The 27271-nt window shown below is 40.6% G+C and overlaps 1 protein-coding gene and 1 pseudogene across 1 annotated transcript in view; one reads left to right on the top strand and one right to left on the bottom strand.

Moving 5' to 3' along the window:
• SND1 (staphylococcal nuclease and tudor domain containing 1) overlaps nt 1-27271 on the top strand; it is a 445319-nt gene that overhangs the window by 199463 nt on the left and 218585 nt on the right. The window lies entirely within an intron of this gene.
• Nucleotides 10961-26101, bottom strand: LOC129484111 (CD2 antigen cytoplasmic tail-binding protein 2-like; annotated as a pseudogene).

The following is a 27271-nucleotide window of genomic DNA, read 5'->3' on the forward strand; positions in this document are numbered from 1 at the left end:
CTTTAAAAAATCTTGGCCAGGCGCAGTGGCTCACGCCTGTAATCCCAGCACTTTGGGAGGCCGAGGCGGTTGGATCACCTGAGATCAGGAGTTTGAGAGCAGCCTGACCAACATGGTGAAACCTCGTCTCTACTAAAAATACAAAAAAAAAAATTAGCTGAGCATGGTGGCAGGCGCCTGTAATCTTAGCTACTTGGGAGGCTCAGGCATGAGAATTGCTTGAACCCTGGAGGCAGGAGTTGCAGTGAGCCAAGATCGTGCCACTGCACTCCAGCCTGGGCAATAGAGTGAGACTTTGTCTAAAAAAAAAAAAACTCCATTAATATTATAGAAAAGTTGAGGTATTGATAATTAAGAATCTCCAAATATTTAGCTTATTTTCAGAATTAAGTTATACTACTAAGAGCCTTTTATTTTACTTAATGGTGATTCATAAACACTAGCCAGAGAAGAGGCTTTTTTAAAAACACTACATCTTAAATATTTTATTTTCGTTTTAAACATAAAAATGTATACATATTTTTAAATCTTTGCTGTCTGGGCAGCATGGACCACCTATTTGATATCTTGTTGAATTACATAACTTCCTGTTTGAAATGAGGACTTGAAAAACACTAATTATAGAACCTTATATTTTTGTGATTTACATCCCCCTCATCTGTTACAGTTGTCCCACACATATTTATTTTGCAGCTACTTTAAAGCCTTTCCTCTTTATTAAATTTTTTAAAGCATGTGTTATCGAGCAGTGGGCTCACTGCCCGAAGTGCCTAGATGCCAATAATACGGCACTGGTTTTTGGGAAAAGAAAGGGCTTTATTGTGAGGTCAACTGGCAAGGAGACAGGAGGCAGGACTCAATTCTGTCTTCCCAATCTGGGTGTTAGGTCAAACTTCTATGGGTTACGGAGGGGAATTTGGTGCGCCGAAGTGCTGGGAGGGCAGGTTTAACTGGAGGACTTTAAACTTGGCCATTTAGGATAAGGTATGGAATGGTGGATTTCAGCACCAGATCTTTCTAGATCATTGACCCTTTACTTCTAAAAGGATTCTGGTACTCAGGTTTTGGTCTTGTCCTGGCCTTCTTGTTTCCACAGGGAGGAAACATTGGTTCTGAGTGTTACAGGAGGCAAAACCTTTTTCTGTTGCACATGCCCTGTCTCCATGATTTGCAATTTGTGCTCTGCTGCATCTGCAAGACAACTTAAACAATGCTTAAACAATAGAGTTGAACTGGGTTGAGCTGCCCCTGTGGTTACACATGCGAGTGTTTTAGTAAATACACACTCTTTTGTGTGCTTGTATTTCAATGATATTTAATGAAGTATGTAATTAAAACAACAAGCACAACCAGTGTAAACTAGATTTGGGGACAAAAACAAATGGCTCATCTGGTTGGGACAGAAGTGCTCAGGTGTTGTACAGTGGCTCTCAGTCACTCTCACTGGCATCTGCCAGTACCCTATGCTGAGGACATAGAATGTGCAAGTCAGTTAAGGGAAGGGTTAGTAAAGAGAGCTTCTATGGCTTGCATAGCCTCTGAAAAGTGCACTCTGTCCCGTCTTGAAGAAATGTGAAATTAAGAAGAAATCTTATCTAAATTATGTTTGTTGTAATCTGTGGGCTTATATACCTACATTTAGGCCTTCACAGCACCTAGTGGCTTTCCTTTATTAAAGAGAACTGCAGACTTCTGTAACTACAGAAGAGCTTCTCTGAAACTAGTGATTTTAGGGGACTGAGAAGAAAGAGGCAGATGAGATGGTGTCTCTTAAAGGGTTATTTCGAAGCCAAAGTTTAGATGCATTTCACATGCAGAGAGTGTGAATTGTCTGTATCTTCTATAGGGTTTAGTCAAATCCTTTTTTCCTCTCGATGTATGGGAAGGAGTCACATCACAGGATGCTGGCAGGGCCTTGCTGGTGTGACATAGGCTTCAGCTTCCTATGTCTTCCCCCTGGGGAATCAGTGAAAACAAGGTTCATCATTCCTCTAATAGATTAAAATTTTTTTCTTGAATAACTTCACTGTGGAGTTGGCAAGAGTTGTTATCTGTTAATCAAAACTGTTTAAATAAAAAATAAAAAGATAAAGCTTTGAGTCTTTTCTCATTCTCTGGTTCCTGGATTGGGAATTAGCTGATCGTTTTAGGCCTGGTTTGTGACATGAAGCTGTCAAGATGGCGCTTCCTGTTAATTACTTTTTATTGTATTTAAGACACTTAAATAACTCTTCTTGTGATTTGGTCGTCTATGTAATTAGCTGCAGTGATTAAAATCTCCTTCTTTCGTTCTTGCCAGAGCCTTCTTGAAGAGTGAGATTTTCTGAGGTGACCTTTCCCTGTGCTGGACTTCCCAATTACTTTGAGCTCTAATTTGGCAAACGGTTAGAATCTATTAAGTCCTTGCTCATGCCTTTCTGCATATCACATTTTCAAAGAAAAGTGTTCGAAGAAAATGTGTTCACATTTAGAAAGGGACATCTACAAAATATAACTAGGGTAAGCCGCACAGATACACACACTCATTCTCACCACCACCTCACCCCTCAGCCATGGAAAACTGTCACATATCCAGAAGATACAGTCACTAAGACACTTCCCTATTGTTTCCCATTATGTGAAGTATTTCAGGATGATAGGAAACAAGACACATGGCCCATTTTGTGAAAGTTAAAGAATGGCACAGAGACGGAACGTTGAAAGGTGAGCAACTGAAAATTCCTGTTTATTTTCTGCACAAGGTCACATCTTTTTAGACAGGTGACTTTGTTTTTTCTGTTTATTTTTCTCATATTTTCCTTCTGTTGCTTCCCTGCATCTTCTTTCCTGATGCATGCATCACCACTGCCACCTGCCTTGATGGCTGTCAGAGCATGAGACCTTGCTACCAGAGGTACTGTCCAAGTTCTGTGGGGGCTTGGGACATCTTAGATAACTCTTTTCCCTAATGATTCCCATGCAGCAGTTTCAAGGCCATCTTTATGAATATCCTTTCTGTCTGTTTAGTCTTTGTGGATAGCGCTTACCTTTATTGTATTTGTATGAACCAGACTATTAAATTTGCAAAGAATAAGACTGCCTTTGCTTTTGCTTTTTCTTTGGTTCTAATTTGCAGGGATACTTTTTTTCTCCCAGCTGTTCTATTAGTGACTGAACCATTAGGTTGGGTCTTATCCTTACTCCGCTAGAATAATCCTTTTTTAATCCTAGTTTGGTTTTTCTCAGTCACAGTAGGAATAAGTGTCATACAGCCCCCAGCTTTTCTGACTACAGTTCTATAGCTTTGAAGTTTTTCACTGTCAGCCAAACCTCCTATCTCTCAGAGTTTTCAATTCTTAAAACACATTACTAATATCTGACTTTCAAGCTACACTTGGGCAAAAGCAGCCTCTTGAGTCGCTCTTTTCTGGCCTAGACGTCTTACCCAGAGAGACCCACAACATCCTGAAGTTCCTTTTCAGCACTTGAGAAAGTATGGTTACAGTGTTAATAATGGCAGTGGCTCTCCCGGGAGGTAGGGTCTGCATTATAGCCAACCCTTTTTCCCCACAGATTGATGATTTACACTTTATCATCGTCAATGAAAAGAACTGCTGAGCCCCCTTCCTGCCCTGCTTTGAAGGAACACAAGACATTAGAATGAGGGTTGTTGTTTTTTTCCACTTAAATCAGTAACAAACCACTAACCAACTCAACCCAAACCTTCCCCCTTCCCAAAAAGAGCAGTTTAGATTGTTTTCTGGAAATGATACGCTGCTGGGTTAATATAATTGTGCTGCTTCTCCTGTGTTGAGTAGTAGAAGTGTGCCTATCCATTCTGAGGACATCAGAAACCTATGTGGCATTTAGTTAACAATACTTGAGAAAGAAGTAGTTGAATAACAAGGCCTGTCCTCTGCCAGCTCAAGCATAGCAATCATTTTAAGACACTTGTCCCATAACACACTGTAAGAAGGAGCTTGGCTGTTGCACAGGGTTCAGGATTACAGTCAGGAAAATATTGTTGAGTTTCAGACAAATCTGTCTCTTTTGTTCAGATATTTCGTGGCTGGCTATCTATGGCAACCTCATACTGCCAAGTCTTATTTCCTTAAAAATGTTTCAGATTACTTTATTACCATCATTTCTAGATGGAAGTTCAATTTAGCTTTTCATAATGGCACCCTTGAATCCTACAAATCAGCAAAATCCTTTACTGAAGTATGTGAGAGCTTCTTCTTTTCCCCTTTTTGCTTTTTATACTATCAATTGAGTCGAGTGCCAAGCTGTGGATGGATGACTTGAATATTTACTGCACTGATCCTTGGGAAGCTCCCCCTTGTCAGTTTCCCAAAGCATACCATGGAGAGCCCAGGAGAGAGTAAGGCTTTTCTCCAAATCTTTTTATGTTGTAACTTTTGCTTCATGTCTCATTGTAATGTTTCTCTAAATATTTTAAAACTTCCTTTGCTTTTTTTGTTCTATATTCAAGGAGATGTCTTCAACTTGATCTTTCAGGTTGTATGCTTAGCCAGACAGCTGGCCAATCATGCATATTGACTTATTTTCATTCATCCACACTCTCTTGTTTATTTATTCATATCACTTATTCATTTAGCCACTCACTCATTAGTTCATTTATCAAGTAGTGGAATGCTTGGTATGTACTAAGGACTGTGTTAGGCATCATGAATATATTGGTAATTCTAAAACTGAAATTATTTCTATGCTCATAAAATTTACAGACTGTTCTTTTAATCTAGCCCATTTTATTGATTTTTCTTTCAGCATTTATATTTAAATTTTTGTTCTTTAATTGTTCTGTCTTAATAGCACCCTGTTCTTAGTTTATGAATACAATTTGTCTCTAATATCTCTGAGAACATTTAAAACTAAAAGAAATAACATGCTTGGCTGGGCGCGGTGGCTTGTGCCTGTAATCCCAGCACTTAAGGAGGTGGAGGTGGATGGATCACTTCAGCCCAGGAGTTCAAATCCAGCCTGGGCAACATGGCGAAACCCCTGTCTCAATTAAAAATACAAAAAAATTAGCTGAGTGTAGTGATGCATGTCTGTTATCTCAGCTATTCGGAAGGCTGAGACATGAGAATCACTTGAACCCCAGAGATGGAGGTTGCAGTGAGCCGAGATTGTGCCACTGCACTCCAGCCTGGGTGGTAGAGCAAGACTTGGTCTCAAAAAAAAAAACAAAAAAAAAAACAAAAAAAAACCCTGGGCAAGATGGCTCACGTCTGTAATCCCAGCACTTTGGGAGGCCGAGGCAAGCAGATCACTTGAGGCCAGGAGTTCAGACCAGCCTAGCCAGTATGATGAAACCCCATCTCTACTAAAAATAGGAAAATTAGCAGGGTGTGGGCACCTATAATCTCAGTTACTTGGGAGGCTGAGGCAGGAGAATTGCTTGAACCCTGGAGGCCGAGGTTGCTGTGAGCCGAGATCGCACCACTGTACATCCAGCCTGGGTGACAAAGTGAGACTCCCTCTAAAAAAAAAAAAAAAAGAGAAAAAGAAAAAGAAAGCTGGGTGCAGTGGCTCATGCCTGTAATCCCAGCACTTTGGGAGGCTGAGGCGGACGTATCACCTGAGGTCAGGAGTTCAAGACCAGCCTGCCCAACATGGTGAAACTTCATCTCTACTAAAAAATACAAAAATTAGCTGGTTGTGGTGGTGCACGCCTATAGTCCCAGCTGCTCGAGAGGCTGAGGCAGTATAATCACTCAAACCCAGGAGACGGAGGTTGCAGTGAGCCGAGAACACGCCACTGCACTCTAGCCTGGGCGACAGAGGGAGACTTGGTCTCAAAAAAAAAAAAAAAGGAAGAAGAAAAAGAAATAACACCCTCTTCTGTTGTCTGAATTATCTGTTTCCTCTTAGATTAAATGTTGTCTTTATTTTGTTCCTTTTCTTTGATAAATCCTTAAATATTTGTAAACTTTCATCTGCATTTATGAAGGAACAACTTTACTATTTGGGGTAGGCATGGTGTTTCTCTGCAGTTACGCAGGTCTACTTCTCTTGGACAGCTTCGTCACAAAAGCGAGTAGGGAGGCAGGTAGTATCAGAGGCAGGCTTCCTTGAAGGCTGCCGGAAAGTATCTGGTCCTGCAGCAGAGAGGAAGCAAGCAAATTATAGACCCCTCTGAAATTGTCGAGGGAAAGAGGCTCTCTGTAGAGAGCTTTCATGTATTTTCCAGGATTGTTTTGCAAGTGGGGGCTCGGGGTTGACTGGGATGTGCTTTGCAGAAGCTGTCTCAAATGCTGTGGCCACACGTCCATCTAAACTTCTTCCTGTGTTAAATTAAGGGACAGCTTTAGTAGTATATAGATATAGACTTAAAAAGAAAAATCTGAGTATCTAATGTTGAGAAATCTGCAACAGTAACTTCCTTTAGTGTAAGTGTGACTATTTTGTGGCTTTGAGAACTTTAATGCTTTCCACCACGTTACAGGTAAGCTTGGTAGCAAGCTGCAAGGAAGAGCTGTGAAGACATCCTTTAGTATTAAAACAGCGGGTTAATGAATGGTCTCTGTTAGAAGCAAAGTCCTCTAGCACCTCCTCTAGAAGAGGAGAAAGGCATGAGGGCCCAGGGTTTAATGCTGCCCGGCTGGTAGAGATTTTACTGGGCTTGTATTTTTATTAGGGTTGTTTTTACTAGTGCCTGGGCTTCAAAGTTCCATAGGGTTTACTTAAGTCATCTGCCCATAACCCTATTTTTCTCACAAGCCCTTTTTATTTAGGGTTTTCTGTGCAGTTTTGTGGTAAACATATGACACCAGTTATACCTGTGCTTTTGCCAGTATCAATACCTTTTGCTCCTAGCTACTCTGTGGGCATCACAGGGAAGTGGAGGAGATTCTGGCTGGCTGGCCAAGCTCTTCTGAGGGTGATTTCTAATTAATTACTCCGATGATGACCCTAAAGCCTACTCACTGTGGTGCTTTGTATTTATTGATAAAGGCCCTTGGAGTGCTCTTACTTCTTAGTATTTGTGCTACCATTTCTCCACTAGTCTGATCCCATCTGCTTTCTGCCTTTCAGGGTTTGCAAACTTTCTGATGTGCTGCTAATACACATTCTTGTTTTCTAGCATCATTAGGGCTTTGTTCGTTTTTTGTTTTGTTTTGTTTTGTTTTGAGACAGAGTCTCACTCTGTTGCCCAGGCTGGAGTGCAGGGGTGTGATCTCAGCTCACTGCAACCTCTGCCTCCCAGGTTCAAGCGATTCTCTTGCTGAGTTCAGCCTCCCAAGTAGCTGGGATTACAGGTGCCCACCACCACACCTGGATAATTTTTGCATTTTTAGTAGAGATGGGGTTTTGCCATGTTGGCCAGGCTGGTCTTGAACTCCTGACCTTAAGTGATCTGCCTGCCTTGCCTCCCAAAGTGCTGGGATTACAGGTGTGAGCCACCACTCCGGCCAGGGCTTTATTCTTTTCCATATCTGTCTTTCTCTTATTTCTTTTTTTTTTTTTTTGAGACGGAGTCTCGCTCTGTCGCCCAGGCTGGAGTGCAGTGGCACAATCTCGGCTCACTGCAAGCTCTGCCTCCCGGGTTCACGCCATTCTCCTGCCTCAGCCTCTCCGAGTAGCTGGGACTACAGGCGCCCGCCACCACGCCCGGCTAATTTTTTGTATTTTTAGTAGAGACGGAGTTTCACCGTGGTCTCGATCTCCTGACCTCGTGATCCGCCCGCCTCGGCCTCCCAAAGTGCTGGGATTACAAGCGTGAGCCACCGCGCCCGGCCATCTTTCTCTTATTTCATGGGGACCTTGTAAAGGATGGTGTTTGGACATAAGTTCTCAGTAGATCTTGCTGACCTCCTACTAGCATTCTCTTTATTTATTTATTTATTTATTTAGAATAGTGCTATTGATGTGATAAGGAGAGGGGGCATTTGACATGGTTACCAATAAGCAAAACTTCTGGGTCTTTTCTATGCCATTTCTCAGCCCCTTTCTCTTTATAATTCCTGTGGTCAGCACAGCACTAAGTGTTAAGGAGAATAGGAATGGAGTTTTTATAGATTTTTGTAACTCACAGTAGTGATTCTGCTTAAAAGGGATTTGCTCCCTTTCATTCTGAGTGATCTTTTAAAAAGTAATAAAAATTGTAGTAACATTTTCAAAAGAAAATAGGGGGAAATTGCCTGTTATTTCATCCTGCTAATCTAATAGCTCCTATTTTGGGGGTACTTCTTTTGAGTGCTTTTTTTTTTAAGAATATAAAATTTAGAAGCAGAAAAACTTGGATCACTTGGCATAAGGTTGAGATGACGTCTAAGGCAAACTATTGTTGATATTAAGATTCTATGGAATTTTTTTTGATACAGGGTCTCACTCTGTCACCCATGCTAGAGTGCTGTGGTGCAATCATGGCTCACTGCAGCCTCAATCTCTGTGGGCTCAGGTGATCCTCCCACCTCAGCCTCCGAAGTAGCTAGGACCACAGCTGAAGCCACCCCACCTGGCTGATTTTTGTAGAGACCGAGGTTTAGCCATGTTGCTCGGGCTGGTCTCGAACTCCTGGGCTCAAGCAATTCTCCCACCGTGGCCTCCCAAAGTGCTGGGATTATATCATGAGCCACACTGTACTGGCCTGGGTATTTTTTTAAATGTAGAGTTTGGACGTAAATAGGTATGAGGTAAAAAACTCAGCTCTACTATTAGATACTGTGTGATCATGGACCTTAGTTTTTTTTTTGTTTTTTTGGTTTTTGTTTTTCCAGCTGTAAGTTAGAGATAATAGTATGCCTCATAAGGATATTGTGAGGATTATAGGTGGTACTGCATTTTAAATGTTTAGCATAGTGACTAAGACATAACAATCAAATACTTAAGTGAGCCCTAAGCCCTCCGGAGGGGAGCTGCTCACCATTGACCTAATTTTAAAATCTAATAGTCTCTTCCATCTTTCTCTGTCCTCTTTCCCACTTCTCTCTCACATGTCCAGCTATTTCTTTAAGCTCAAACTTGATTTTATATTCTGTTCTCTTTTTCTTCATCACACTCCCTGAGGCCAACTCATCCACTAATGTTATTGCTACCCAACAGATTCTTTTAAGGATGAATTTAGTAAGTAGTAGCTACCCAAGGTTTAATTTACAAAACAAAACAAAATGCCTCATTGGGTTATGGTTGAGGACTCTGTGGTACTAGGGCATTTTATTGTTCCATTGGAGGCACTTTGGTTTGTATCAGTCTCCTCACATCACTTTTTCAGTTTTCCTGATGGCGAATTGCATTCATTTTCCCCCTAAGTATTGAATGTATACTGTTTCCTTAAGACAGTAATGATTGATAAGTACTTGCATACAGGTAGAAGTAATGGATATGCATGAGTAATGCTTAATGTTTCAGGAAGCTTAACACATATTTACCATTTAGTAGGCACATAATTTATTCTTTAATAAAAACAGTATATTAGATACATTTCAAATCAAGAGATGTGCTAGCCCGCTACTTCCCTGGGTATGCTTGCTCTAGCTTGTAAGCCAGCTATCTACTTTACCTGTTTATCTGAGGTGATGAAAAGGCACAGGGCTACCAAATTAGTGTTTTCGGAAATGTTTTTACTCTACCCCCACCTGAAGAGGCTTAGTCAAAGCCGTAGTCCATGGAGCTTTTAGAATGGCCTTTCCTGCTGTGATGCCTTAGTTAATTTTTCTGCCTTTAGTGAAAATGTGTTTTAAACAGGGAAACAAAAGGAACTTGGAAGGATTTAGCAAATATTGCGATCTTGGAGGTGAGTATGTGTGGTAGGATTGGGAGATGTTTAAGAGCATTAGCTTCATAAAAGGAGTTGGGCTGCCTTCTATCAGATTTCCTTTGTTGGTTTTACATGGAGTCTTCTGACTTTCTAATATATCTGCTTACATAGAAACTGGAATTCAGCAGACTGTTGCTTTATCTATTGTGTTTAAAATGTGGTTTATAAGCCATCACGCATTAGGTCAGTAGCAATGGGAACTATATGACAGTTCTCATACCATCCCTCTTCCTTCCCAATGAAAAAGGGATCATTTTGGCATTGACTACAAAATCCCCTTTTCTTTTTCTTACACCAAGAAGCAACTAAACAATTCATTTATTCCTGTCACCACTTTTTCAGAAATTTCCCTCTGAAATGTTTATATTGCTTCTTGTGTCACTAAAGCCCCTCTGCAGCTGTGGAAAGATCAGATCATTGAGTGAAGGTTGACCACAGAGTCTTTGTAGTGGCTTACTGTCTTTCAAAGCAAGGAACCAAAAATACCCCTTCTTTCCAAAGAGAAGGAGAGAATTTCAAAGCCCTTAAACTTTTGCTGGGCTTATTTATTGCTTGTACTAGAACTATGAATCATTAAGTTAAAAAATATTCTGGTTTCCAATTCTTAGGAAAAATGTCAACACTTTTTTTTTGTTTTTTGAGACGGAGTCTCGCTCTTTCGCCCAGGCCGGAGTGCAGTGGCACTGTCTCGGCTCACTGCAAGCTCCGCCTCCCCGGTTCACACCATTCTCCTGCCTCAGCCTCCTGAGTAGCTAGCTGGGACTACAGGCGCCCACTACCGCACCCGGCTAATTTTTTTTTTTTTTTTTTTAGCAGAGATGGGGTTTCACCGTGTTAGCCAGGATGGTCTCTATCTCCTGACCTCATGATCTGCCCGCCTCGGCCTCCCAAAGAACACTTTTTTAAAAATGTATTTTTGTTTTCACTTAGTTTTGTAAGTGGGGTTTCTTTTTTTTTTTTTTTTTTTCATAGCACAGTTGGGGGTGTTTACTTGGCAAGTAGAGTCCAGGCAGGGAGGCCACGGAACCCCTGACAGGCACCTCCAAGGAGGATTTTCATAAGAGCAAACACTTAGGAACCAAAGTGAGTCCAAAGGGGCTGTGGAGAGGTTCCCTGGCTTCTGGCCACCCGCACAGCCAAGGCCCCACAACTAAAGGCTTTATTGGGAAAGGGAAATTGACTGAAAAATGGCCTCCAACTTCCTCACTGCCTGAGACACTTGGGCCTCCTCCACAAAGTTCAGGAAAGAAGGGTCCACCAAACTAGGTCCCCAGCAGTCTCAGGTGTAGAGGTCAAAGTCAATGCGTTTGGAGTTGTAGAACTCACTACCAAGGGGGTCCAGCTTCTGGCAATAAACACCATCAGGAAAGTAGCCTTCGCTCACCCAGGTCTGCATCTGGGTGCTGGTGAAGGACCCATGTAGCTCGGCATCCCCCAGGTTCTCCCACTTATATTCCCACATCACATCCACCAGACCATCTCCCGGCAACTCTGCTTCTCCTCTCTGGGTAGAGGTTGGGGTCTCCAGTTCCCCCTCCGCCACTTCCTCAGCGAACATGTCCAGGGAGTTGTGGGGGTGTGGGATTGTGGGGTCCCTAGGGCCTGGTACCCCAAACCCTTCAGCCACATGGCCAACTGTTCCATTGTTTCCTGGTGCATGCCAAGGTTTCCCCGGGCCACCATCTGGTTGGCCAATTCAGAGAGCCATTCCGGGCGCTGCGGGGAACTGGGTCACCCAGGCCCCTTGCTGTTCCCTTTGCCTCCTCCTCGGGCCCCCAGATGCCTCAGTGCCCTAGCCACTATCTCTCTAGGCAATAGGAGCTCCAAAAGTGCCTCCAAGAGGGCTTGGGCACTCACTGGGGTCTGGCCCAAGCTGTCCTCCTCTTCCAAGTCTGAGGCCTGGCATGGGGTCTCATTTCTAGAACTTTTACTTGCAGAAGTTCTGTACTTTGTTTATGCAGTACAGATCTAAAGCACCTGCCACAATCTGTACCTTAGCAACACTGACACTGGGTTTGGTCCAGTTGCTAATGGACTCTGGGGAACAAAAACACCACTCTCCTGCTCCTGTGATGCCAGCTGGCTAGTATGTAGGCCATAAACCATAATGGACAGGTAGTGGAACACCTCTTCCTGGATGTCTTTTTCCTTTCTGACCAATATGAAATAAAACTTATTTTGACCTTCTACCCTAACAAGTGACATGTGCTAAAACAAGTTTCTTCTGACAAATTTGTTCTTATCTAGAATGATTAGATTTGGTAGAAGAACGTAGAGTTATACTTCCAATTAGCAGTGGCATGGTATTTCTCTGAGTAGAATGATAGTCGTCTAGAATCTAGACTATTACTTCAGTTTCTTCCTCTGAACAAGACGTTGTTTATGTATACCTGCATTTACATAAACTATAGGGGATGTGAAAATGACTCTCTGAGGCTGCCTTTCTCCATTTTGGACCTTTCTAGACCTCGTTGGTTTGGCTGGTTCTGCTTTCACTGTCAGAGCAGATCATCCCAGATGCCATTATGTAATTTTCTGTCTTGGGATATGTGTTTGCATGGGTGGGTGGTTTTGTTTTGTTGTTAAGTGATGTTTAATGTCAAGCCAATAATAAACTGGGTATGTAGGCTTGGTTTTGTCATAATGGCCACAAGTTAGCTTATTTATCCTTATTTCCCAGAGACACAGAGGGCCACCCTTCCCCACCCCTACATAATGTCTACATTTTGCAGGGGGCTCTTGTCATCACAGCTGCCTAGGAAGTACAGCATGGCCAGTTGGCAGTTCTATTCTGCAGAGACAAAGAGGAGGAATCTTCTCTCTGGTTGCTACCACGACTGATTGGTTGGCTTCCTGTGACCTAAATAGAACCAATAGGAATGAGTTTGCTGTTCCTGAAATAATACCAAAGTTTGCTCTATTTCCTTCCCAGAATTCTCAGGGCCTTGTTCTTTGGGAAGGCCAGGTGATATGACACATTTATGATTCTGGGGCCTTAGGTTGTGTTACATCATTCTTGGCCCTTGATTTCTTGAGGAGAGTAATATTTGCTGAAGTTTTCTGTCTGGGTAATTTTTCACAAAACTTAATAGAATCACCTGGAGCACTTACAAAAAATAGTGATGCCCAAAATTAAAATCTAAGTACTGATGCTTAGTGTTTTATCAGTGTAAATCTTCACCCCTAGAGGTTCTTGTTTTTGTCTGGTGTGGGGTCTGGCATTAGTGTTTTAAGTGGTGATTCTGATGTGCACCCAATATTGTTAACCACTGAGAAAGGGAGTCTAAAGGAAACAGGAGGGGCCGAAACCAACAATCTTCTCTGCTCTCAGATGAGGTCTGCAGCATAGACACAGGTAATAGGAGGAATAAGAAAGACATTACAGATGTTTATGTTCTCAGATCACTTTTACAGCTCTGTTAATTTCTTCAATACCACCTCTGTTCAGAAGATGTACATGATGGCAGAGCAGTGGAGGGGTCAATGGGGAGATGGTTATTTCTAGCTCTGCCTCCAGGTTAAAGTGTGACCTTGCAAGTCAGTTAACCTCTTTTCCTAAGGCCCTTAGCTGACCTTATTTGAAAGTGGCATAAACAGTACTGTCAACATTATGCTTCTTCCTTAATGTGTGTCTTCTTGGTAATGTAAAATTCCTTCAGACCTCTTCTCAGGTTCTTGGTAAAGGGGATTTCAGTGGTGGGAATGTTTATGGGTGAGACAAGCAGTAGCAATGAAGCCACAAGTTTCCTGTTGGCTGTAACATCTAGTTGTAGATTTTCCCATTTGTAGCTCTTCCTTCCCAGGCTCTTGATTTTCAGTGATTAGTTTACTTGGAAGTCTGGATTTACAAAAGTCTGCTTAAGGTGCTTGTTCTTCATTAATGTAATCAGACTTTACCCAAATAGTTAATTCTTAGTGATCTCCACCAGTTAACTCAGTGGCCTGATTGCCATTAGCCACTGATGTGACCTTAGTTGAATTGCTTATCTGAGAGAGCAGTGGTGTAGTGGAATGGTGGTGTAGTGAATTTGGACCTGTAAGGTTCCTTTTAACCCTATTTGTAACTGATTTTCAAATTCATCGATTTTATCTGGCTAGCGACTGTTTATTATTACTGTTGTTTTAAAACACCCTCCTAGAAGGAATCCTCAGGCAGTAAAAGGCGTTAATCTCTTTTGTTGTCTCTCTTATTGCTAGCTAACCAAAACTGTATCTCCAAGTAATAAATATTTGTGTATCTCAAAGTAATAAATATTTGGGGTGATGAAATAAATTCAAGTATAATCATTTTTCAGGCTCAATGTCAGTTGGCGGGTTTATAAAGACTGAAGCCCAAAATTAAATATCCAAGAAGCCATAGAGTTTATGGTGTTCTATTTTGGGGGATAGCCTTATGTATATGAAATTAATAATGTGTATTTTGATGACCAAAGTATAATTATTTGGCAGGCTTTAATCCAAACTAATATGCTGGAGAAGATTGGCTGTTTTATGTTGATGCGCTTCTAGATATAACCCCATTTATGACCCCAGCTGTTTTCTTTCACACCTTTCTGAAAGGGGCTTTTATTCAGCCAGTAAGCACAGGTGTAACAAACTAGCCAGTGCCATATGTTAAATATCTTGAATATTATCCATGTTTATAACATAATATTTTAAGAATTATATCACCTGGTCTTAGATAACCCTTCAAGGTTGCTTTTCAGGGAGAGATGTAAATCATTGTATCATGAGTTGGCAGAGAAGAGAGAATCAGGACTGCCTATTTCCATTTTGGTTTGCATCCTTTGAATTGGAACTATTTTCTATACCTCACCTTGCACTGTTGAGGTTTGTGTGTTTAGTGTGGCTGAGAATCATTGCTCATGAAGGGATGCTCTTTGCCCATCTACCTGGTGTCATTCGTTTGTTTCTTTTTTGTTTGTTTTTTGAGACAGAGTCTCACTCTGTTGCCTAGGCTGGAATGCAGTGGTGCTGTCTTGGCTCACTGCAACCTCCGACTCCCAGGTTCAAATGATTCTCCTGTCTCAGCCTCCCAAGTAGCTGGGATTACAGGTGCCCACCACCACACCCAGCTAATTTTTATATTTTTTAGTAGAGATGGGGTTTCGCCATGTTGGCCAGGCTAGGGATCCTGACCTTAGGTGATTCACCTGCCTCAGCCTCCCAAAGTGCTGGGATTACAGGCGTGAGCCCCCGCTCCTGGCCTTATTTGTTTTTTAATTAGTGCACCATTCCATGCTATAATCTAAAACAGTAAGTAGAAGTCTGGAGGCCGTGATTTTTACATCCAGGAACTCAGGGGAAGAATGGAGTGTATAGGCAGAGCATGGCCATGTCCACTTGTGCCAGGTTTTTGTTTTTCACTGTGCTTCATCTTTAACACATTTGTTGAAGACTTTTTCACATTGATAGACTATTTCTAGCAATAAGACATTAGTATTCATTGTGGATTAGAAGGTAATCCCCACATTATTCCCCTCACCTTCTGCAGTTTAGCTTTGATTTCACTACCTAAGAGGTCTTTTTCTAGAAAGTACACTTTTTTAATGTATGGCAGCTTCAAAAGCAGGAGCTGAAGAATGCATTCAGTTTTCTTAGTCTGCTAAAGGCAGGGACTGTGGAAATAGAATCAGAATGTCGTTATTCTAAAACTTCTCTAAATCAAATTTATTTCCCAAGCATGAAGTGTTAACAGCACCCTACCCACTAGAATATTTTGGGGGACAAAAGAAATTCTGACTTGATTACCAGGACTCTCATCTCCCTCTTAATATGTCTCTAAGAGGTTTTTTGCCCAGAATCCGGTGCCCTGTGATCTTAGGACAATTCCCCATTTGCAGCAGAATTTATAAGTTACGCATTCTCTCTTTCCCCTGTAATAACAAAATTGCTGTGATAGCCATCCAACCAGTTAAAAAAAACTCAGGTAATTCATTTCTAAATTGGAACTTGTTTCTTTTAAATCAGCCTTGTAATGTATTACAGACATCACTCTCAGCATTGGCTACAGAAGTGATTTAATGCTGGGTTTTTAATGACTCCTTCATTAATCCTGGTATTCTGGGATTTAACACTGACTGGCCTTTGACCACTGGAAATGATGAAAACTTTGATTTCATGCATATTGGATAACGCTGGGCTGTTGCTGAAGCCATGAATCTTGCCTCTGCAGTGGCATGTGTGATTGAGAGTGTTGTGGATGGATGGGTGCTCTCCCAGGCCGTGCACTGCTGCTGAAGAGGTGAACACGATATCTTTATCAGCTCAGGGTGACCTCTTCCCAGCACAGTTGCATTTGAAGCAAGAATTTGCACTGACAGCTTCGTCTCCTAGATCTCTGGACTTGTGAAGTCAGGCTTCACCTTTTCAACTATTTCCTAAAAGATTCTTTCTTTGAGAACATGTCCCTTGATGTCAGTATTTTGGATTTTTTTCTTCTAATAAAGTCATAGAATTTTTTAGTAGAAAGACATTGATAGGACTATCTAGTCCACCTCCCTCATTTTGCAAACAAGGCAACGGAGTCCAGGAGGAGTGACATAACTAGGCCAATGCTAATAATAATGAAAATTAATAACAACAGCAGTGACCGCCAACATATATAATGCTTACTGTGTGCCAGGCACTATCTAAATGTAGTAATTCATTTTTTCCCCACAAAACCTTCAGGAGGTAACACTGCACAGCAAGTCCAGTATCCCACACAGCTTCTTTCTGTACCTCCTGCTGCTCTTAAAAGCAGAGAAGACAGTGTTGGTTGCATTCCTTACTCTTTTTTGTTTGTTTGTTTGTTTGTTTGTTTTTTATTATACTTTAGGTTTTAGGGTACATGTGCACAATGTGCAGGTTTGTTACATATGTATCCAAGTGCCATGTTGATTTCCTGCACCCATTAACTCGTCATTTAGCATTAGGTATATCTCCTAATGCTGTCCCTCCCCCCTCCCCCCGCCCCACAACAGTCCCCGGAGTGTGATATTCCCCTTCCTGTGTCCATGAGTTCTCATTGTTCAATTCCCACCTATGAGTGAGAACATACAGTGTTTGGTTTTTTGTCCTTGTGATTGTTTACTGAGAATGATGTTTTCCAGTTTCATCCATGTCCCTACAAAGGACACGAACTCATCATTTTTTTGTGGCTGCATAGTATTCCATGGTGTATATGTGCCACATTTTCTTAATCCAGTCTATCGTTGTTGGACATTTGGGTTGGTTCCAACTCTTTGCTATTGTGAATAGTGCCACAATAAACATACGTGTGCATGTGTCTTTATAGCAGCATGGTTTATAGTCCTTTGGGTGTATACTCAGTAATGGGATTGCTGGGTCAAATGGTATTTCTAGTTCTAGATCCCTGAGGAATCGCCACACTGACTTCCACAATGGTTGAACTAGTTTACAGTCCCACCAACAGTGTAAAAGTGTTCCTATTTCTCCACATCGTCTCCAGCACCTGTCGTTTCCTGGTTTTTTAATGATGGCCATTCTAACTGGTGTGAGATGGTATCTCACTGTGGTTTTGATTTGCAATTCTCTGATGGCCAGTGATGATGAGCATTTCTTCATGTGTTTTTTGGCTGCATAAATGTCTTCTTTTGAGAAGTGTCTGTTCATGTTCTTTGCCCACTTTTTGATGGGGTTGTTTGTTTTTTTCTTGTAAATTTGTTTGAGTTCATTGTAGATTCTGGATATTAGCCCTTTGTTAGATGAGTAGGTTGCAAAAATTTTCTCCCATTCTGTAGGTTGCCTGTTCACTCTGATGGTAGTTTCTTTTGCTGTGCAGAAGCTCTTTAGTTTAATGAGATCCCATTTGTCAATTTTGGCTTTTGTTGCCATTGCTTTTGGTGTTTTAGACATGAAGTCCTTGCCCACGCCTATGTCCTGAATGGTATTGCCTAGGTTTTCTTGTAGGATTTTAATGGTTTTAGGTCTAACATTTAAGTCTTTAATCCATCTTGAATTAATTTTTGTATAAGGTGTAAGGAAGGGATCCAGTTTCAGCTTTCTACATATGGCTAGCCAGTTTTCCCAGCACCATTTATTAAATAGGGAATCCTTTCCCCATTGCTTGTTTTTGTCAGGTTTGTCAAAGATCAGATAGTTGTAGATATGCGGCATCATTTCTGAGGGCTCTGTTCTGTTCCATTGATCTATGTCTCTGTTGTGGTACCAGTACCATGCTGTTTTGGTTACTGTAGCCTTGTAGTATAGTTTGAAGTCAGGTAGCATGATGCCTCCAGCTTTGTTCTTTTGGCTTAGGATTGACTTGGCGATGCGGGCTCTTTTTTGGTTCCATATGAACTTTAAAGTAGTTTTTTCCAATTCTGTGAAGAAAGTCATTGGTAGCTTGATGGGGATGGCATTGAATCTATAAATTACTTTGGGCAGTGTGGCCATTTTCACGATATTGATTCTTCAACCCATGAGCATGGAATGTTCTTCCATTTGTTTGTATCCTCTTTTATTTCATTGAGCAGTGGTTTGTAGTTCTCCTTGAATGGAAGCATTACGAATGTTCCGTGGAAGCGAGGTGCCAGTTTATTTACTGTAGAGTCTTACGGCCAGAGTGTTAATATACCTTGAATAAATGCCATGTTCTTTCTTCCCTCAAAAAAAATTAATGCTTAGTAAAGAGGAAGTCACCTTATCCTTAGAGTCTTCTCAGAGGCTGTCATATTACAGTGTGCTGCCTTAGTTACTTTGTTTTGAACATATGAATTAACCAGTGCTATATGAAGATCATATTGGCAGAATTGTAAAACAATAGCTAACTTTTTTTTACACTAATACAGTAATTATTCCTGTGAGTGTGACCTCCTCATTACAAGCACCATGGAAAGTAACCTGTTAAAGCTCACCTTGAAGAGCAGTGCTCTAAGGTATAAGTTGGCAAACTTTTCTTCAAAGGGCCAGATAGTAAATATTTTCAGCTTTGAGAGTCATATGGTCTCCCTTGCAGCTATTCAGCTCTGCCTTTGTAGCGGTAAAGCAGCCATAGATGATGTGCAAGCAAATGGGTGTGGTGTCCCCATAAAACTTTAACTCCAAAAACTGGAGAAGAGTTTGCCTGCCCCTGTCCTAGGTTATGTTGTGGAGATAGGAATATATGGTATACTTGTAAGACAAATGATAAAATTTCAAAGTGAGACAAAAGTACCTCAAAAAGTGTCTCTATTGATGGTGTATACTCTGGTGTTGAATACACCCATACCGAGTGCAGCTTGAGCAGAACTTTTCTGAAATGTATACTTAATGATGTATAAATGTTATAAACACTTTATTTGATTAGTTAGATATTTAGGATAAATAAGAAACTTCTCTCATTTTTCTAAGTCTTCCCCCACACCCCATCCCAGGAAATTAGGTAGCTCTTTATATGCAAGCATGTTTTCTTGTCATCTTTTTCTCTTGAGCCCTATCAAAGACTCAGTTTATGAGGAAATGGCATGTTTTGGAAATTGTTTTCAATACAATCTGATGGCTTCTCACTTCCTTCCAATTGAGCTATCTCTACACTGGTCACTGGGGGTAGAACAGTTCACCACTTCTGTTTGGTGACACCAGCAACCATCCATCCACTTCTTGCTGATGGTGCTTTTCTCCTGGTTATTTGAATCTGTGAGCATGTCCTTGTTTTTCTGGGTGTCTGATTCTCGTATTTTGTTCAATGCTACGTAAGTCTTGCTATCTAGAACAGTTCTGAATCTGTAAAACAGCAGAGTCTTTCCTGTTAGAATTTTATTACTTTGCTGCCAGTTTAATTTTCTGATTTCTTTCTGGTGTCTTTCTCCCTTTTTTCATTCTCACCAGTTCAGTGCTGACTAACCCTTTTCTTTGTTTACCTTGTCAGAGTTTTTAATGTGATCTAATTGAAGGCACTTCCCTGCACTATGGATTTTGCTCGTCTACTAGAGACAGTTTTTCTTTATTTTCAGCGTGCCCCTTTTCAGATGCATCTGGAATAACAGCTGCATTCCCACTCCTGAATAAAAGGGGTTAGGAAATCTTCTCATTGGCAAAGCACCTGGATTCTTTGGCAAGATTGGAGGTAAACTCCAGACCAGATCCATCACCAGGAGAATGGGAGGACCAATTTTTATAGGGTGGGGGTAGGCCATATGAATGAGGATGTGAGTGAACTCGTGTTATAGAAGCACCATTTATATCTGTTAAATTTAAGGGATTAGATAATCTGTCATTATGCTAATTCTGGGTAACAGCTGGTGGAGAGTTCTGCATCTCAACAGCAGTATTCACCATGGGGGAAATTAGCTTGCACCCAGATCAGCAGTCAGGCAGGAATTCCATTGAGAGAGAAGCACTATTGATGATTACATTAGTGTATCCCTCTGAGAGCATCTACACATATGCTGGGTTCCTTCAAATTATCTATCGTTGACATATGCTTGGCCATGGCCCTTACTAAATTACCGGACCTCTGTCCTTCTATTAATAAAGAATTTGAGGTTCATTTAGGAAGATCAAGATTGGAAGTAGGTTAGGAAATGTGGCACAGAGCATTATTGTATCATACAGTGTTTCTTCAAAGAAAGATGCCATACAGATGTCAAAAACATTGTTTGTCCGTCTTTGGAAATGAACTCCAGAAATGAAATGAGAAGCAGGAACTGGATGTGTTCTTTCTAAGTGCCATACCTTGTCTTTGGTACAAGATTAAACAAACAAACAAACAAACAAACAAAAAAGATTTAATTAAGTCCTTTGGCTTCACATTCTCTAAGGGACTGTCTTGATTCTGTAATTTTTTTTTTCTCCTTTGTGGTTTTGTTTTGTTTTGTTTTGTTTCGTTTTTGAGACAAGGCCTTGCCCTATCACTCAGGCTGGAATGCAGTGACACGATCATGGTTCATGGCAGCCTTGACCTCCTGGATCCTCCTACTTCAGCTTCCTGAGTAGCTGAGACTACAGGCATGCCATCATGCCCAGCTAATTTATTTATTTATTGTTTTTTTTTTTAATAGAGACAGGGTCTTGCTATGTTGCCTAGGCTGTGGTATTTTATGTGGTATTTTGTTAAATCATAACTTCATCTACCCTTTGTATGCTGATGATTGTCAACTTTTTATTTCTCCTTATCTTTTTTACCACATACCTGCTTTTCATTTCCATTTGTATCATCTTACTCTCATTTCATAGCCAACATGCTTAACTCTAATGCTGATTAAAATGAAGGTTTCAAACTCCAGTGTGCCCAAGAATCACCTGTGTAGTTTATTAAAATACAACTTAGGCAGTGGGTTAGACCCAACTTTTTTGGTACTCATCAAATTAGAGTCTTCTCCTGTCAAATGATTCTTTTCCTTTTCTTATCGACCAGACATACTGAGCTTGAAGAGAAGCCAAGAACCTAGACAACTCATTTTGACGAGCTGTCCAGGTTGATTGGACAACCATTAAAATGTATCACCACTTGTACAGGGAATATTCCAGATGTGCTTTAAGTAGGCATAGTCATTCATATTTAATGAGTTACTAAGTTGGATTATGAGCTGTGGTTCAAGAAGCATATAGCATTTTGGATTGGGAAATCTAAAAGCTAGGGGCTGCCCATCAATAATAGCTTTGATTCCCACCAGGAGCTGAAATAATTAAAGGTGTTTGATGCTGCCTAGGTGTTCCTTGGGGTATTGAGAGAAAGCGATTTCATTAGGAAGGTAGTGATTTAGTTATTAATATGTTAAAGAATTCTCTTATCAGTTCTTTTCTTCTACTCTTGCCATCCCTCCACTCCATGCACTCAACAAGGCAGATCCAAGCATTTCGTACCTGCAGGTTTTCCCGCTCTTCAGATCTTGCTGCATAATACTCCTGGATTAATTTTCCATAAATGCTGTTTTAATGGTGTTATTTCACTACCATGGCTATTTTAGACTTTGACTGCTTTTGTCCACTAAGCACCCCTACTTAACTATACCTCTTCCTATCACTGTCAGCAGTCTTATCTCTTACTTTATGGAGTAAATATAGGATTATCAGGAAAATGCCTTTAACTTCTTGTTCTCTCAGCTTCCAGTTTGCCTTCCTTATTATGCTTGCCTTCTTACCTCCTGCCTTCCCATCTCCGTAGACAGTTTCACCTTCTTCTTTCCAAACTAATTGTTCTGCCTACATGCTCTGGATTCCAGTTCTTTTGTTCTCCTTGGGATTTTGTGCTATTGGCTATTCTCTTTTTAACTAATGTTATTTTTAATTGTCCTTCAGTCTTCTATCCTATTATATCTGCTTTTCTTCTTCTTCCCTTCTCTTCATAGCCAAGTTAATTAGAACAATTAAAAGACATTTTAATTCTGTCCTGTTTGCTATTCATTCCTTTACCTTCTAGCCTTGAACCTTCCCCATCATTCACCAATGCTTCCCTCAAGGACACTTCTCAGTCTTTACTTTTTACTTGACCTCTCTGAATACTTATCTTTTAAAATCTTGTTTTCTACCTTTTCAGTATACCACACTTTCATGGATTTCCTTCTACAACTCTGATAACTTTTTCTCAGTCTGCTTTAGGGCTCCTTAAATATTTGTGCTTCCTAGGCTTCTGTCATTGTCCCTCTTCTTACCACTATTCAGTCTCTGGGTGATCTCTTGGTGTTGCTGCTGACTTCCCTATCCATGTCTCTAGCAGGCTTCCCACCTATATCCTTTACTCAAATGATCGTGTCTTTTGACGGTGTCACCATTTACATAGTCTTTTAGTCTAAAGATCATGTTGTCATCTTTATCTCCTCCTCACTCCCAGTACATAATTACCTACTGGTATATCAGGTTCATCCTATCCTATCTCTCCTCACTGCCTGGTTTATGCTGTCAGCATAGAATAACTCAGCAGTTCTTTTTACTAGCCTCTCTATTTCTAGTCTCACTGCCCTCCAATCCATTTTCTACATTACTGCTTTAATTCTCTTTTTGAAACACACATCTGATTTTTAGAATCATTCCATAGCCTTAGGAGTGGAGTATACGGAGCCATGACCTGGCCCCTCCCTACCTCTCCATGTTTATATTTACATTCCCCTGTTCTCATTCACCATTCCTTTAAAAAAAAAAAAAAAAAAAAAAAAAAAAAAAACTTAAATGCATTATTATTTAACTTAGTCTGCTCTCTGCCTGGAACATATATTTCATCTGGTTAGCTCTTACTCATACTTCAGTGCTTCAGTTCTCAGGAAAGCTTTGCTGTAGGTACTCTGTCTACAATCTGAATTGTGCATCTTGTGTGTGTCTTCCCTCAACACTTGGTGCTTACTTATAATAAAACTCATAGTAGGCCAGGCATGGTGGCTCACGCTGGTAATCCCAGCACTTTGAGAGACCAAGGTGGGTAAATCACTTGAGCCCAAGAGTTCAGGTCCAGCTTGGGCAACATGGTGAAACCCTTTCTGTACTTAAAAAAAATAGCCAGGTGTAGCAGCATGCGCCTATAGTCCCAGGTACTCAGGAGGCTGAGGTGGGAGGCTCACTTGAGCCCAGGAGGTGGAGGTTGCAGGGAACTGTGATTACACCACTGCACTCCAGCCTGGGTGACAGAACCAGACACTGCCAACAACAACAAAAAAGACTCATAGCACATATGGCACTAGGTGACAAATATCTATTTTATTCCCAGTATGTAATATCTTTTCTGCCTTATAGAGAGTATTTGAGTTAACAAATGCTCGTGTCCTTTCCATGGCTCCCCGTGGGGTATGTCTTTATTTCTAGGCTTGGCTAAGGTTCAAAACACAGATGATGCCTTATGTGGCATCATTTAGAGCGTTAGCTTTTTCTACCACCCTAGAGGTCCTTCAGGTCAAGTTAGTCTGCTTGGTATGATAGAATGGAAAATATGACTTAAAAGGTAAATGTCTTTCTCAAGTTTCATCTTACTAAAGCCAGACTTGGAATTTAAAATCTCATGTTTCCAAATGTAAGTAAAACTCAACCTCATTTGCATGTTATCTCCAAATTGCACCTGTTTTCTTAGGCCACACAAACATTATATGGTTGTTTTATTTTTTTAACTTTAGTTTGTGGGGGTTTTTTTTTCCTCCATCTCTAGTCAACAGATTATTTACTGAATTGAGTACATGACATTGCCAGGCGCCAGCTCTTTGCACTGGGGATAGATCAGTGAATATAATAGAGATCTATTTTGTGCGGCACTGACATTCCAATGGGGGCAATCAGATAAAGAAACAGTAAAGATATATAGGTGATGAAAAGTGCTATAGAGAAAACTAAAGCTATGAAAGAGTTGAGGGGTGCATTCCAGGGTTAGGAGGGGGAAATTTTTTAGTAGGGAATCCAGGGAAGAGTCAGGGAGGCCTCAGTGGCAAGGTGTCAGGAGCAAGGACCCGAAGGATGGGAAAAAGCAAGCGGCAGAAGGCAAAGGCAACGCTAGAGACAGAGGTCTTATGGTCAAGTGTCCTGGATAGCAAAGAAGGCTTTAGGGTTGGAGCAGAGAGAGCAAAGGTGGGGGTGGTGGGAGATGGGGTTAGCGAAGGAGGGAATGGGGACAGCAGACCTGTAGGCTGTACATGGCCTTTGCTTTGAGTGAGACAGGAACCATTACAGAGTTTGGAGTAGAGGGATGGTGACAAGTTTTGTCTACTTTGACCTTCAGAGATTTATTCTGTTTGAGAACTATTCTGATTATTCTAGGTGAGAATGGAGTTTAGAGTCATTAATGCTTTTCTTCTCTCCTTTTAGTAAGTTAAAATCCCATTGACTTTTTAAAAAATAATTATAGATTCACAGAAGTGGCAAGGGTAGCAGAGAGAGGTCCATCCCATGTACCTTTCACCCAGTTTCCACCAGTGGTTAGATCTCATATAATTATAGTACAATATCAAAACCAGGAAGTTTACGTTGATACAGCGTCTTTGTATAGTTCTATGCCATTTTATCAACTGTCGATTCACATACATCGCAATGAAGGTAGACAATTATTCAGTCATCACAAAGGTCTCCCTAGTGCCACCCCTTCTACCCCTTTCCCTTTCCATTCATCCCTCTGACAACTGTTTTCCATCTCTATAGTTTTGTCATTTCATGAACATTACATAAATGGAATCATAATACGTGATTCTGTGAGATGGACTTTTTAAATTTAGCATAATGCCCTTGAGATCCATGTAAGTCACTCGTTATATAGTTTGTTCTGGTTGACTTCTAATCTGTGTGTGAATGTAGGAGACAGGCTGTCATGGTGGAAGGATGCCTGTTTTATGACTTGAGACCTGAGTTCTAGCCCAGGTCCATCACTAAATGCTACTTACTATCTCTGGGTCTCAGTTTAGCCACCTATAAAATGAAGAAGAAATTACAGTCAAGATTCTTTCAGTAATAATTTTTTGGTGAGAGGACTGTAGTAGTCACTGACTCCATCTGCCTTTTTGATACTTACTATACGATAATCTCCTATGGTCCTTAGTATATTGTCAAGCTCATACTGACCACTCAAGAAACAGCTCATAGTAGTTTTATTGACATATTGCTGCTACTTGTCTTTTTCAAGTATAAGCTTGATAATAGGCCAATATACTACTTAACAAGCTATAGCCATGCATTACTTAACAATTGGGACACCTTCTGAGAAATGTGTCCTTAGGCAATTTGGTCATTGTTCAAACATCATGGAGTGTACTCACAAGAACCCTGGTGGTATAGCCTACTACACACAGAGGCTGTATGGTATAGCCTCTTGTTCCTGTACTAAAAACTGTACATCATGTTGCTGTACTGAATACTATAGGCAGTTATATAACACAATGGTAAGTATTTGTGTATGTAAACATCTAAACATAGAAAAGGTGCAGTAAAATTAGAGTATAAAAGGTACTTACCATGAATGGAGCTTGCAGGACCGGAAGTTGCTTTGGGTGAATCATTGATGAAATAGGAAGTGAATTGTGAAAGCCTAGGATGTTACTGTACACTACTGTAGACTTTATAAACTGTAGGCTTAGGCTACATTAAATTGATTTGAAAAGGTTTTCATTTTCAATAATAAATTAACCTTAGATTACTATAAATTTTATTTTATAATGCTTAATTTTTTTAAAAGAAACTGACTCCTTTGTAATAACACTTAGCATAAAACACAAACATTGCACAGCTACAAAAATATTTTTTATATCATTATTCTGTAAACTTTTTTCTATTTTTAAAATTTATTTATTTATTTTACTTTTTGAGACTCGTTTGTTGAAAACTAAGACACAAACATACACATTAGCCTAGACCTACACAGTCAGGATAATCCATATCACTGTCTTCCACCTCTACATCTTGTCCCACTGGAAGATTTTCAGGGGACAGTAATGTAGATGGAGCTGTCATCTCCTATGATAACAATACCTTCTTCTGTATACCCCCTGAAGGACCTACCTGAGGCTGCTTTACAGTTAATTTCTTTAAGTGGAAGGCGTGCACTCTAAAATAACAATAATAAGTATGGTAGTAAATACATGCACCATTAACATAGTCATTTATTATTATCCATTACTATTACTGCCTGTAGTTAATTGTATGTGCTATATACATTTATAGGATTCACAGTGCAGTAGGTTTGTTTTTACCAGCATCACCACAAACTTGTGAGTAATGCATTGTGCTGCAGGCTATGACTACGCGGTCTCTAGGCCATAGCAGATTTTGTAGCTCCATTATAATCTTATGGGATCCACTTGCGTATATGTGCTCCGTCATTGACCAAAACATTATTATGCAGTGCGTGATTGTATGTAAATGTGAAGATAAGTGTTTGGTTTTTCATTATTTTCAGTGATAAGATGCAGAAAACTGTATCTTATCACTGAAAATAATGAAATTCCTCCTGCTGCCATAGTGCTCCAAACTAGAAATGTGTAAGGTATGCTTAATGCTCATTGAAATGATACATAATCTTGTTGGCCTCAAACATTATCATCAAGTGTCATTATAAAGATATGGATAGAAGTGTGAATCTATATTGAACATGCACTGCATGACTATTAATAAGTAGATCCTAGTTCATGTTAAAAATTAAATTATAGGCTGGGAGGAGGGACTCACACCTGTAATCCCAACACTTTGGGAGGCCGAGGCAGGAAGAACTCTTAAGATCAGGAGTGTGAGACCAATCTGGGCAACATAGCGACACCCCATCTCTACAAAAAAATTTAAAAGATTAATCAGGCGTGGTGGTGCATGCCTGTAGTCTAATTCATCAGGAGGCTGAGGCAGGAGAATTGCTTGAGCCCGGAAGTTCGAGGCTGCCGTGAGCTAGGATTGTGCCACGTACTCCAGCCTGGGCAACAAAGTGAGACCCTGTCTCAAAAAGAAAATTCATTATAGTATGTCTGAGCTAGAAGCTATTTTGTAGAGCATTTAGATCTAGTATCTCATTTTATAGGTATGGAAACTGGCACAGGCTTAGCACATTTACATGAGGTGAAACAGCTATAGAGAGAGCTGGGGTTAGAGCCCAGATCCTCTGCTCTGTGTTCCTGCTCTGTGCCATGAAGGGTT

The sequence above is a fragment of the Symphalangus syndactylus genome, chromosome 6 (assembly GCF_028878055.3).
Source record: "Symphalangus syndactylus isolate Jambi chromosome 6, NHGRI_mSymSyn1-v2.1_pri, whole genome shotgun sequence".
NCBI classification, from domain to species: domain Eukaryota; kingdom Metazoa; phylum Chordata; class Mammalia; order Primates; family Hylobatidae; genus Symphalangus; species Symphalangus syndactylus.